The sequence below is a fragment of the Rutidosis leptorrhynchoides genome, chromosome 5 (genome assembly GCF_046630445.1).
Source record: "Rutidosis leptorrhynchoides isolate AG116_Rl617_1_P2 chromosome 5, CSIRO_AGI_Rlap_v1, whole genome shotgun sequence".
NCBI lineage: Eukaryota > Viridiplantae > Streptophyta > Magnoliopsida > Asterales > Asteraceae > Rutidosis > Rutidosis leptorrhynchoides.
This window is the reverse complement of record NC_092337.1, coordinates 310,003,962-310,019,857: the sequence shown is the minus strand read 5'-3', so window position 1 is coordinate 310,019,857 and position 15,896 is coordinate 310,003,962.

Here is a 15,896-nt window from a genome sequence, read left to right as displayed (position 1 = left end):
AGCCATTTGACAGGCCGTTTGCAGGGGCCATTTGCCAGATGTGATAACCCACAAAATTTTCAATCCATTATTGATTTCAACACTTTCAAATTTTATGAGTTTTGGAACGTCAAGTATCTTCCTAAATAAAAAAAAATTGAGATAAAAGAGAATTAGACCTGTTGTTTTAGAGATAATATAAAATATAAAGTGGTAAAACTAAATTTCTTAATTTTTGATTAATCAAGACGAAATCATTCATCTCTATCTCTATCTCTATCTCTATATTCTCTATCTCTATCTCTATATATATTAAAATAAACACACAATTGAGTGACATATCCCCTTAAAAATAAATCCTAGCCATCCAATCTTTTAACCGCCTCTAATCCTAGCCATCCATTTCTAATCCCTCCCTTAATCACGTGACAATCCTTGATTTAGGAACTAAACAGACAAAATTAACCCTCACTACTAATAAACACACGTGCAGTAACACAAAAATTAGGGGTTTTTTCCATCCGATCATCTGCAGTCACGCACAATTCTTCATCCTCCCATACATTTACAGCCATCGTTACACATCTTCACCCTCTCAATCAAACCCTCTCATTCTCAATTGACCCTCTCCATAATCAAATCGTCATATATAGCAGATTCAACATGAAGAAGGAAGATCATCTATAACATGAAGAAGGAAGATCTGCAATTGATCAACGATAAAAACGATATGGAAGTAAATTGTCCATGATGCGCTGATCAATCAAGCAAAAAGAAGACCGAAGGAATAAGGTATAGCAAAATCTACGAATTTAGTCCTTATCGATAAAGTGTTGTTATCTAGACTTCTTCTAAATCACTATAACACACTGCAGTTATCTATTCAAATATGAACTCTATTTCATCCAAAAATCGATCTAATTCTGCTGGAGGTTGCGAACAATTTGATCAACAACTGGTATGACACTCTCGAATTTCAATACTTTGCATTCTTTTTTAAATACTCGAATTCCCGTATTAACAGTGTTATTCGTTGTGTATCTATGTATTCTATATTTAATGAAGTAAATTGAAAGATATTCTGCAATCAAATTAAGCAATGTTAATAAGTCTAACTTTTCAGTATCTAAAGTTAATAAATTAATAATTGTTACTTCATGATTCTTAATTTTAGATATATATATGGTTTTGTATCAATATTGAATATTTAGGGTTCCGTATTAGTTTTGATTATTTAGGGTTTCCGTTGATATTATACTTATTTATTGTGTCACTGGTTTTAATTTTTGTGTTTATGGTTTTGATCAAACAGGGAATAGATTCTCCATTAGTTATAATTTGAGTTCTTTCTATGAATGGTTTTAGGGGATAGTTAGTACCACTTCAGATGAAATTAAAAGGGGAGGTTTTTTTCGACCGGTGGTGGAGGATGGCGGCCTACAACGATGGAGGTGGAGAATTGGTGATTTATAAGGATGGATAATTTATATAAAACTGCATAATGCTAAGACTGGTGATTTCGAAGGATACATATTTAAGGATGCATCTTTATTTGAAGGTGATATGAAGGTCTTTTTATATGGTCATGTGGATTTGAGTGTGTATGATCAGCTAATGGTACTTATTTGTTTCAAAGGATTTAGTGATATGTCAAAGAAGCAGACCTTATAATGGTCAAAATATTTGTTTTAAAGGTCTTTTTCAGATAAATTAAAAATGCTTTGCTTTCACAATCGTAACAGGTTCCATAAATATAAGAAGTAAAAGATATTGACACATTTGTGATGTGTCAATTCAAACTATATTTATGTCTACAACAACAACAACAACAATACCCAATTCCACCAAAGTGGAGTATGGGGGAGGTTATATGTAGACAGTCTTTCCTCTACCCTAGAGTAAAAGGGAAGTCATTCCTCCACCCAAGGATATCTATCGGTCCGCGGGTAGAAGAAGTCATCCCTCCTTATACTAGAGGGCAGAGAGGCTGCTTCCTAAGGACCTTCGGCCAGAAAGAACCATGAATTCCGTTAAGTGAAGTAACTAAATGTCTACAAGATTTCAAATATTTTGTCTTAGTTTGAACGGGTCAAATGGGTTTAAAGTTGACTAACGTCTATTTTACTGAAACAGGTTAAATGGGTTGAGTCTCTAACAAAGATGTGCAACTTTAAATAACATGGGACACACACTGATCATAAATTACAAATTTGATAATTTTGGAAATTTGGTGTTTTGGGTTAACCAAACCTAACTCAACCCATACAAAACTGGCATCTGAAGTTCCAAACCTATTAACCAACCCGCCCATTTTGTCACCTATAAATATTTTATTTTTTAAAAATTTACCTGGACAAAGACGCCATGGGTGATATACAAATCGTATCGTTGTAGGAGTATAAATCCTTCCAAGTTTTGTACAGAATCTACTCATGGGTGATATCCATTTGTCATTTCTTTTTACTTACTGGGTTTGCTCATATGATTGCAATTCATTTGTCATATCATATTTATTTATTTATGTGAGCCTAATTGTTCAGATAATCAGTTTCGAAACGCAAATCCTAAGAACCAATTTAGAATATGATAGCTGGTGTTAAGAACACTGAATTAACATGGGAGATGGAACTTAGCAGTTTTAGTGTATTTAGATGTAAAGAGTTGTGTCATTTGATGGGTTTTTGGTGTACCTTTTTCATATTTTAACTTTTTAACGAAAAGATTAATACTTGATTTTGCTATTATTTTATATCTGTTGTTCAGGTAGTGTTTTCTTTATTTTCTGTTGTTGCTATGTTGATTTGATGTTGGCTTATAGTGTTTCTTATGGAAGTATTTGTGTCAACAGACTTTTTTGTAATGTATTTTAAGATTTCATCTAACATTGATCATTTTAGTTCAAAAAGTATGTTTAATTATTGTGCAATGTTGGGTGTGTGTGTGTGTGTGTATTTATATTAATTGTTAAATACTGATGTGTGTTCAATTCTCCAGGTTATTATCTTGGATAATGTTTTCTTTATTTTGAACTAAACTGATGGTGCGGTTTACATTTTGAACTCATTTCAGAACAATCAGTTCCTATTAAACTTTACAATCTAAAGAATAAGCTCAAGGTATGTCTACATTCTATATCTATATTATTATCATTTAAGGTATCATTATACATTAGAAAAAGTTTAGTTTGTGTAAAGGTATGGTAATCTGTTATATTTATCTACCTTAATTAATCTTCAATTTGTCACCTTCATCTAATTGATTCATTTCCTTTGAATTGAAACTTTGATATGTTCTGCCATGAATTCAATTGGTCATCATTATCATCAGGTATGACGAATATGTTCCATTTGAGACTGATCCAATGGCGATATGTACGGGTAAAATGTGTGATTAAATGGGTCATTTGTATATCTTAAGTTACTGTTTGTCTTTGAATTTTTGTGAAGCACAACAAAATGGGTGGGTCATGTTGGTTTTGTCATTATGAGTTATGGTCTATTACATTCAACACATGTTCAATCTTCTTCATTTTTTTATGATTACTAAGCTCTTTTGTTTTTGTCTTAGTTTTAACCTTTGCTGCACCTGATGTTATCAATATATATTTTAGATATTTGTTGTCTCAATTTGTAAAGGTAGAGGTTAACCATGTGGAGCGATAAGTGTACATGTTAATTAATTGTCGATTAACCAATTGTCCAGATTGGTGAATTGTCGCAATATTTTGTATACTCATGATGCCAATTTCATTACTATATTTCAATATTTAGTTAACAAAGTTGTTTTTTTTCTCCTGATGCCATGGTTGTTTGTTTCAGGTAAAATTCTCCTACAAGATTACTCATTTTTCTTTGATTGTTATAGTCATATTCATCATCTGAAGGCCAACCATGTGGTAATCTTACAAAATCAAGGTATTGTATTAAATTTAATCTCCGATTATGGTTAACAATAGAGATGGATTAGTTTATAAAAATAATAATACTTAGTTAAGGTTAACAATTTAATCTCCGCCAAATTGATCTTCTGTAAAATTCATTTAATTTCACCACCACTGATGGTTACTTTTATAAAACCTTTGACAACACTTTAAAACCCTAATTGAAGTTCTTGAATATTACTTTGATAAATGATCGTTTTGGGTCATTCAAATGGGTTCAGGGTCGATTTGGTTCATTCATATGTGAATATCATTACTTTGGCCGGTAGCGAGATATCTTCATCATAATTCAGTTTGGAGATCTAAAGAAGTACTATCTTATATCAATATCTATACTTCTTTGGTTTTACATCGAATGGAATTTGAGAGAATTAGGAACTTTTTGAAGCATTTGTGTTAATTTGAAATTATTACCGAGTATTTAAATTTTATTATTTAATTATTTCAGGAATTCGAAGACTTCTATTTATGTGTAAATGTTTTACGCATGGTGAAGTGGAACTATTGACTGTCATTTTTTTTTGTCCAAATGGTTAAGGTCAATTCCTTATTTATAAATTTCAGGCAACAGATGATGCATGTCACCATGAGGCAAGTGTAAGTCGAAGGGTGAAAAGTTTTGATAAAACCAGCTTGCCAAGTTTCTTTGGGTGGCAGAGTCAACGGGTCAATGCCATTTTTCCATTTGTGTCACTGGTTGAATATGACTATCACATTTTTAAGCTGATAATACTCAGTGGTTTTACAACCTTCACTTGATACGTTTCCTCGCCCAGTTACTAAAGTTGGTTAAAATTTAGCTGTTATCCAGTGTCGATATTAATTATCCTAAAATTCTTAAAGTAGAATTATGAGAAGTAACTTAAAAAAAAAATACACTTGCAGGATGCTAATGGTATTAGTTAGTATATTCATCTTCACCTCTTTACCTAAAGTGACCCATTCGTAAGTATATACAGGCTAAAATTTTCACCTCTATCTATGAACTAATGTGAACTTTATTATTGTTGAATCTGTTCAGGTTCTCTTTGGCGAAATAGAACACATATTATATTCTCGAGCTGTCCGCACGAGCATTTCTTCTTTGCCTGACATGTGGGAACTTACACCAACATTGAACGGGTTCTCTAAGGTATATAGTTACATCATTGGTTTGGTTTTCTACAAATGCACTCAAAAAGTCTATATTTCACTTTTTGAAACCATCACATTAATATATCTTAATTACTTTGTAATTTCACTAGGCTTTTGCAATGACTGGTTGAAGACTTCGATATATTGCTGGCTCGAAACACTTTGTGCCCGCCTGTAATAAAATCCAGAGTCAGGTACATGATGTCACATTATAAGGTGTAGCATTTCATGATTTTCTTTAAATTTGTGTATCTTGTGGTTTCTTAAAACTCATAAATATTCAAGTGATATGATCTGGCATGTTTCAGAAATAATGAATTTTGATCAAAATTCTCTGGCTCATTTTGCCACCTTTAATGCATATTGTTGTCTGTTACCAGATAGAGAGAAGGGTGGTAGTTTTCTTGAAGCTCCCACCTGAGGTAGCAGAAACCCAGTTAAAGACAGAACAATTCTTTTACTCCTATGTGGTGTATTTTCAAATTTTGTCTATCTCTCATTTATCGTATATTACTGTTTGATTAGTTGCTTACACCAAGTCCCGTGTAAAATCCTTAATTATTTTGACCAATTAATTAATTTTCTTAGATTAATTATATTTGAAGAATATATATCACATTGATTCCAATAATGGCCTATCGTTATATATCCTATAATATTGACCTTTATTTAACTTTTGGGTAAATGAAGTTGATGGAGATAGTATACATATATATGGCCTGTAACCGTAATATCACAATAAAAACAGAAGGTGGGGGCAGTTACATCACTTTGTTACTCAATTTTTACAGCTACACATATTGAAAATATGTATCTTATGTATATCTATATCTATTAAAAAAATGAAAAAGAGATGATTTTGTGTAGTACTTATAGTTGAAGAGCGAGTTATTTCTACCTTCATATTGAAAATATGTATCTTATGTATATCTATATCGATTAAGTTGTAAACCTAATTTAGGGTTTTCACAATTCAATTACAATTGCACGATAGTCACCAAAAAAACCCGTTCGCTGCTCTCAAAAAATTAGGGTTCCATTCTTCTCCAATTGTTTCTTCTTCAATTCTTATGACGAACTCAGAAAAACCGTTCGTTCCGAACCGCTAACTATAATATATATATATATATATATATATATATATATATATATATATATATATACACACACACTCCGTATTATAGCAGATGTAAAGAATAACAGAAGAAAAAAATCTTGAGTGCCGATATCAACAGGAGTTGTGATTCGATTTCAAGATAGAAAGTGTTACGGCTTCCTTAAACCAGACGACGACATTGAAGATCTTTGCGTTCATCAATCCGGGATTCAATCGGATGGCTACCACAGTCTTCAGGAAGGTCAGAAAGTTGAATTTTGTGGTTGCTAATAAAAATGATCGATAATCATAATTCCATAAATCCAAGTTTATATACTCCAGACTGGAGTTCGATTTAGGTTATTTGTGTGCGAATCTTCGTTGAGATGTTGTATTTTATTCATATCTCTTTACAGCTATTGATTATTGATTTATTCATTGGTAAATTACATACAATTAATGAAAACTAATTTTTGTCTTTTGGAGTAAGACCTACCAGGACTGATCTTTATAATAGTTTTAATCGGGTATCTGTAGATCTTATTGCTATAGGCCATTATAAAGTTATACTTATGTTATTGTAAGTTGTTTTCTATTATAGTAAAAATTTAATTGTTTTCTGAATGTTTTTATATCAATCTGATAAATCTTATTACAATCTATGTTCAACTTTTTTAATTCTAATTACTTTTTATTGCAAATGTTTTGATTCTGAATTTTATTATTTTTTTTAATGGATCAAGTATTTAATATCTTAATGATTCTAAGATTCTAACCATTTCGCAAACTTTTGTTGCAGGAAAACAGACATGCATTGAGGCACAACAAAATGCAGCCCATTCGGTCCAGTGATTATAAGTCTCAAGGGCAAGCACATATTCGACAAGAGAAGGTATAGCGTCTGCAAATGTAACCAAGAAAGTTGAAGAACTTTTGAAAGGTGATGTCTTGATTGACATATGCTACTTGTGTGGTAAAGGGAAACACTAAACAATTTCGATAGATGTCGCATGCAAAAAATGAGAAGCTTTCTAAGAAATTGACTGAAAAAGCTTCTTGAATTGGAGGCTAACAAGTATTATAAATATTTGTGATCAGGTGATATGCACAAGATCAAGTGATATGCACAAGTTCTCAAATTGATCACTTTACAATTTGTGAGTTTGTACATCAGGTGCCGTGTCTATTTATGTGTGCCTTCTTAACGTTTAGATCTAATTGTATTCTTGACAATACTTTTTTCTTGATTTATGTAGACTTGAAAAGCTTATCATCGATCCAACATAGGGTAATGCTTGGCGTGTAGATCACGTTGTGCCAATATCTCGGTGTGGAGGTACCTTAAAATGTTACTTGATTTTATTATAACGTTCAAGAAACCACTTGTTACTTAAAATGTTACTTGATTTTAGCCACAACAATCAGATTTCTAATATAAGAACAGAGACATGATGTTCATTTGCATGTACAAGAAGTATATTTTGGTTGGTTGGCTGGTAGGATTTGACTGAAGATTTGTGGGTTAGATTTTGACGATAATAACACCCTATTACAGCTTGTGTGTGAAATAAGATTACAGGTATTTTTACGCCTTCAATTGGATTTTAAAAAATGATTATGAGGCTTTATACTTTATGCTTTAATAAAATGATTTATACTTCATTATGTTAATTTGCACTCTTACGTTATAAGTTTTCTAGCATTTTTACACATTTTTATGTTAATCGGTATTGGTGTCTTTTTTATATCCGGTCTTGATGGTAAGCTCATAATGATATCTTTATCCATAATTGTACTTCTAAATTTTCAAACTATTATAGTCTGAACAAGAATTAATTTCTAAAAGGCATTGGTAATGTGTCAGAATTAATGAGTCAGTATAATGGATAAAGTTGTTATAAAGTTTTTATTTTTTTTCTAATTTTAAAAGGCATTAGTAATGAGTCAGAATTAATGGGTCAGTGTAATGGGTAAAGTTGTTATATTCAAAAGGAGTCACAAACATCACTACCATTTAACCACTTGGTGAACTTTGTATACCCATTTAACCACCTCTTTAATGGTAGTTCTTTTACCTCCAGATAGTGTATGTAATACAACATGAAATGGAGTAATGGAAACAATCTTTTTGGGGCTTAACAGTCATAAAAAAATGTTACACAACTATCAACAAGCTTGCAATTCAGCAATGACACGGTACTTGAACAAATAAAACACATAATCATTACTTCCTAAATTGAGTATCGTTATTGAATTTTATGTTGGATATCTCCCTGTCATTACTCATTGTTTCTAAAGCCACATGCTAGGATATAGGAGTATCGTTAGTGCAAGTATTATAGACAATTAAAAAAAAAACACTGTGAAAAGCAATCACTGATATGAGTCACTGTTATGTATTATTCATATCTCAGCTACACATTTTAATATTTATTTTTATCAACCAACAATGTAGGCGTTGGAATGCTCTACTGATCGTGTATTTATTGTATCGCCATCCGGTATTTCACGTGTTCAAGTGTTAAATTTGGACAAGTCCAACTGTAAATGCTGAAATACTCTACTATTCAACATATAAGGATTGTAACAAGTCAACACAGATTAATCCCTTAAAAAATTCCGCGAATTTGGGGGTCTTCAACTAACATGTCAAAGGAAATTATCACTACTGAAACAATACTCATGCTACAATACTCAATAAACGTGGTCTGATTGTGCAACCACACATTATCACCACTAACACGCAATACTCGTGCTACAATAAACGTGGTCTGATTTTAAGATTGACTTAGTCCACAAGTCATTCGGCATGATGGCGTAGGGTTTATTAATTAGGGCTTAAGATTGACTTAGTCCACAAGTCATCTAAACCCTAATTCCCATCTATAAATATGGGGCAAAACCTACATCAAGTTCACACGCCCCTCCACCGCAACGCATTCGGCATCCATCACATACGGCTCTCTGCATCTCACGCTAAATGCCTCTTTATGGCGACTACACGATCTCTCACGATCTAGGGTTTTTACCTATGGATCTTGTAGGGTTTTTCTCCCTCTTGTCGTTGTTAGGTTCCGACTATCGACCGGCGGGCAATTCGTTAGCCACCCTTCCGAGATCATCATCTCGGGTACGGGTTATCACGGTAACCGGACCGGAGGTTAACGACGATGACGCCTAAAAAAAACCCATCTCATATTGTTGTTTATGGATGTATTTTCCCTCGGAAAATATATGCATGATCAAGTGGTGCTTTCATTGAGAGACGCAACATGACGTCTCGTACTCTCGCAATCACGCGGGTATCAAAGGTTTATCTATCTTATTGAGCTTTTAATTCGTTATATGCGGTTTCAAGTACATGTATCTTTCGCGCAGATGTTCGTGCGCCTACGTAACTGTTCGCGCGCTTTGCGCACAGTGTCCGCAGCTTTAGACGCAATTTTCATGCGGTTTTACGCATGGTGGTTCACGCGGTTTCCCCGCGCACTCTGCATGCGGTTTTACGCGCATCTGTTCGCGGGTTTACGCACAGTTTTTTGCGTAGGCTCATGTGAACTTATTTTCCGCAGCATAATGAGAAGTTCGATACGATACTTGGCAAAAATATCATACCGAACTTGGGGGACTTGATGGCGTAGGGTTTATTAATTAGGGCTTAAGATTGACTTAGTCCACAAGTCATCTAAACCCTAATTCCCATCTATAAATATGGGGCAAAACCTACATCAAGTTCACACGCCCCTCCACCGCAACGCATTCGGCATCCATCGCATACGGCTCTCTGCATCTCACGCTAAATGCCTCTTTACGGCGACTACACGATCTCTCACGATCTAGGGTTTTTACCTACGGATCTTGTAGGGTTTTTCTCCCTCTTGTCGTCGTTAGGTTCCGACTATCGACCGGCGGGCAATTTGTTAGCCACCCTCCCGAGATCATCATCTCTGGTACGGGTTATCACGGTAACCGGACCGGAGGTTAACGACGATGACGCCTAAAAAAAACCCATCTCATATTGTTGTTTGTGGATGTATTTTCCCTCGGAAAATATATGCATGATCAACTACTGAAACAATACTCATGCTACAATACTCAATAAACGTGGTCTGATTGTGCAACCACACATTATCACCACTAACACGCAATACTTGTGCTACAATAAACGTGGTCTGATTGTGCAACCACACGAGTCAAACGCCTCAAACAAACATTTCTATTTGTTTTTATGTTGCATTTCGATAACTACATTTGCTTCTAGATTTTTTTTTATAATAAATATGTTTTTGGTTTTCATTATCAATGCTTTTTGTATGTCTACAATACCTGTTTAAGTATTTTATACTATGTTCAACTTTTAAAGTTTTTTACAGACATATATGGTTGGTTTTAAATTTTATGTACATACATTGGATACAGTACAACTAACATAACTACTTACATTAAATACAATAATCATAAACATTATTTTTTTTACAAACACTCACATAGCCCCGCGAATTCGCGGGTCCTCCACTAGTATATCTAATGACAACATGAAAGAATTTATATTTGTCAAATTTTAGAAAGTGAAAATAATCTATATGAATAACCTATATGAATTATATTAAATATTAAACATGCATATAGTTATAAATATAAACTTAAACAATATAATACATAATAGAGTAATCATGGATAATTAAGGGGCTTTAAAATCATTAATTTTTGGTAACCGATATCTTTTGAGAATTTGATTGTAGTCTTTTTAAACTTTAGTTTGATATACATGGTTCATTACTTGGTCAAACAATTGGAATATAGGATGACATTAAAATTTCGATATTAAAGGCATTGTATTATGGCATTTACTCCGGATACTATCCAAATTCAACTTTTAAGGAAATTTTGAATGGTTAGTAACTTCATATATACCATCCTTATCTCCGACTATTCAATTCACATTAAAAATAAAAATAAAAACTAAAAGGAAGTTAATAGTCCAAATTATTAAATTTGTTTTGAGCTGTTAATAAGAGAAGCGAATATGTCAAAAACAATTACAAATGATGTGTTTCTCATCTAGCCAAAAAGTGGCCGACCCCATATAGCCAAAAATCTTTTTAATTTTTAAAATTATTAGATAATATAAATGTATGTTGGTTAAGGGATAAGTGTATAAAAAAAAAAAAAAATAGATACGATATATGTGCTCCCTCATGAGCGGCCGAATTTTTCCCCAAAGCCCAAATCCCCTTTTTATTTTGTTTAACAAGTTTTGTGATTTAGCCATATCCTCATTATCACAAAATCACAACAAAAAGAAAACTCTCCTGCGTTATCGAATTGGTAATGGTAATCAATGTGTCTTTTGGCATGACCCATGGCTTGATAACTCTCCTCTTTGCTCTCGCTTTCCTCGCCTTTATTCTCTGGAAACTATCAAGTTTGGTTCAGTTTCGTCCCACGTTTCGGACATTGGTTGGAAATGCAACTGGAGAAGAAACATTAGAGGTGGTGTGGAGGAATCTCAATATATCGTCCTTTGAATGCTTTGCATTCTGTTTCTCTTTCTGATCGGAAAGACGCTTGGTGGTGGGACAAAAGTCCTGATGGTGTTTTTGCTGTTAACATCGCTAGAAGAATTATTGACGATCAGGACCATGCTCATTTTGTCTTTCCTACATTGTGGTGTAAGTTTATTCCTTTAAAAATTAATATTTTTATTTGGCTCTTAAAGCTTCATCGATTGGCTACGATTCGTAATTAGGATGCCAGGGGAGTGGTGGTCGACAATAATTGTTGTGGGCTATGCGATGTCTCTGAAGAATCGCATAGCCATTTATTTGTGAGATGTGATACTTCTTTTCAAATTTGGTGTAAGATAGGTCGTTGGCTCGATATCTCTATCCCTATTTGGAATTCGGTGGATGAAATTTGGTCCTGGATAGATTCTTTTGCAGCTCAAAGAAACAAGAAGATAGTCATCTCGCTTGTGGTGTACTCGACTTTATGGAATATTTGGCGGCTTCGGAATTGCATTATCTTCAAAAAATCGCTCGTTCAAGAAATGTCATGTGTTTGATAGCATCGTTGTTTCGAGTTTTAATTGGTTGTATGCGAGATATCGCAAGTCCACGATAAACTGGAATTTGTGGTTACAAAATCCGCTATATTCCTTGTAATCCCTTTTTTTCTAGCTTCTCACTAGTTTCTTTTTGCTATAAAATTTCTGCCGTTCGAAAAAAAAACAACAAAAAGAAAACTAGCGATTGTTTTCCTCTTCCTCTTGCTGTCGACAGCACACTTCCAAAACCCCAAACCATCAGCTAAATTTGTTTTTCATATTATTTCTTCATCTCCTCTCAAGACAAATTACATATTTGAAATTCTACGCGCTCTACGTTTCTATACTTCTTGTTCTTGATTTGAGGTAGTCATGAAATCTCATCTTTTTCGGTTCTACTTAATTTTTATGTTATTATGCATGTATGATTAGTATAGTGCTTGAATAATTATTGTGGTGATGATTGGATAAAAAAAACATGATAAAAAAATTGTATTTTTCGGTTAATAAATTTTTGGACAGAACAGTTGCCTCGGGATATGTGCGACCCGAACTCGGAAATCTGGGTTGACGGTTGCGTGCGTGTCGAAAAATATAAGATTGGACACTTGATTCATGTCGTTTGCATTTTTTTTTGGATTTTATATGAATTTTTGAAGTTTTATAAAAATATTAGTTTTATTAAAAAGTGCTGATGGAAATTTTGATAAATGTCGAAACGGGAACTGAATTTCCCGTTGATTAGCTTCGATTTAGGCTTTGAAAAAAAATCATGTTACTCCCTTTTATGTAATGTTAAGAGTTCGGCTCAGGCCATTTGTCATACCGATGTTCTAGGATTTTTCTAAAAATCGCCAAAAGTGGCTGTCTGGTCATATTTTGGTATTTTCTGAAAAGCTGATAGAAATTCCTTTGAAACATCAAAATCGTGTCGACCACCATGGTCATTTAAACGCAGTAAAAATAGTCAAATAAATCATGTAGCATCTTGATAGCAAGGGGAAGCTATTGGTTCTTCTCGTTTGTCAAACCGAGTTCCGAGTGTCATTTTTAAAATTGTCAAAGTAGGTCACCTAAGCGCACTTGTACATTTTTCTGAAATGCTGAAAAATCAGAAACTTAAAATATCAAAATCTTTTCGATCGTCGAGGCCATTTGAATACAAATTAGGTTCTGAATTAAATCATGTTGTAACTTTGTGGTAATGAGAGGCTCTAGGATTTTCCCGTTCGTCAATCCAAGGTCTGTGAATTTTTATAAAAATAATCAAAGTAGGTCACTTGGTCATATTTATACTTTTTCTGAAAAGCTGAAACAAAATCATTGAAATATCAAAACGGCATCGGTTGCCACGAGTTGCTCAAATCGAGTTGGCTCCTGAAACGTTTTGTGTAGTCTCTTTGTGGTAAAAAGAAGTACTTGGCGTTAACCGTTTGTTAAATCAGGTCCCCACTAATTTTTATAAAAATTTCCAAAATGGACACTTTAGCCATTTTTACAATATATTAAAGTTTGTAATTTTTCAAAGTCATTCAACTACCAAAGTTAATATTATGACAATATTATTATGAAATATGTACGAATAAGTTTTAAAGATTGTTTTGAGTCTTGTTGACTTTCAACGCTAATCATTGACTTTTGGGTTGACTTTCCAGTTGACTTTTTCATTTGACTTTTGTTTGACTTAAGTGTACTTTCTAAATAAAGAAACTTTTAAAAATAGAAACTTACTATAAAAAAGAAAGTTACCTAAAATAGAATATTTCTAAAAGTGGAAACTTACTAAAAATAGAAAGTACACGTAATACTTATTCAAATCTTTTGTCACATAATTCCAAAGCCACTTCAAGCACTAGGACTATCATACAATTACATGACATAAGTTAGATATATTCTGACCTATCATAATATCTAGGTTGGAGTCTAGATCACTCTTGATCTTCATTATTCGTGTACTTGTTATATCTTCTCCTGCTACTTTAAGGTGAATTTCATAGCCCCACTTTTACTATTTCATAACTGTTTTACAACTATTTGGGTGAGACACATGCTTGCTTTTATAATTGTTTTATGAAATGGACACAAGTACTAAAACTAATTCTACGTGGGTTTGAATCAAAAATCCCCTAGCTTGGTAACTTTAACTATTAGTTTATGAACTGGTAGGTGCGAATCCTAAAGGTAGATCTATCGGGTTTTAACATCCTCACCCAGGATGCTGCACTAGACATTAGAGCCAGTGGGCGGGTGTTTAGTACTTCAAGGTTATTATCGCACTTGATTCGATGCACATATTATTATAACACAGGGGTAATCACTATTATTTGTTAAGGCTAGTTACCGGGTGCCCGCAACTTATAGAATGCTTTTGTACACTGCGGTGTATGGTTATTTATGAAACTAAATCTTGTGATCTAAAACTTTTGTTATTATTTATAAACCTATGAACTTCACTTAACCTTTTGGTTGACACTTTTAAGCATGTTTTGTCTCAGGTACTTAGATATTATGCTTCCGCTATAGAATTTTGCTGATACTTAGAAGTCAAGCCATGCACTGGGACCAAAGTTAACATTTGCGTCAATGTCGATCTTGACGGGGTGTTACAGTTGGTATCAGAGCGGTGGTTGTAGGGAACTAGGCAGTCCTAATGTGGTCAACCCTGAATAATAGGGTGCATTAGAGTCTAGTCTACAGCCGACCTATAGCTTTAGAATATTATTACTTACATCAAACGATCATATCCACATCTCTCTCTTATATTCAGACTCCGGGAGGAACTCCCATTGTGATTCAAGGTATTCTTTGACTCACATGAGTTATCTTTATAAGACCACCTTGGTTAGTGAAACTAAGGGATGTCATTCATGATTTATGAAATTCTAGACATTCCTATGTCATCTATCATGGTTATGTGTATAACGTATGTATTACGTGAAACACCATCCATGACTTTTGAAATTTCTGCCATTCCTATGACAGTTACTACTCATACTTACACGTATATAACCTCCTTGCTATATTATGTACCTTTGTGCCCTTGTGCCTTCATGCATTGGTTTGCGCACCGAAAATCGTCATTATTGACCCATAAAGATTCTCGATAACTCAAAGACATTATTATGTCATCACTATTCATATTCCCCACCCTTATAGTTTTTTATTTTTTTATTTTTTTGTCTTCTCGTGCTATCCTTAGTACGTTGGTTAAGGGAAATGCTTTTGCCTAGGGACTTTGTAAACAACAATTAAGTTTAGGTCCTATTGAAATTTGATCATGTATTCTGACCTTCTGGAGTGACCTTGGAATGGAAGTATGAATCAGTGAAATGTAATGACGCCTGATCAACGTGATTACATTACAGTGATTCATATAGAAATTCCAATATTATGACATGAGGGATAAAAAGTGAATCAAAGAAAATCCTCAACCTCTTCATTGAAAATCTCAATGTTAGTACATAAGGGGTGCAAATAATAATCTTCTTATTCGTAGATATACGAAGGACTCGTTCTAAATTATCTATCTCATACTTACGAATAGATTGAAGATCTCTCCCACTCAGTAAAGGTTGTGAACCAAGGAACCATGAAATTTTACACACATATCTCCTTATTCCTGATAGTTAAACCATTACCTGTTGTATACGGGTTCACTCTATTATTACACCCTTGGTGTAGATTTTCATATAAACCCATTT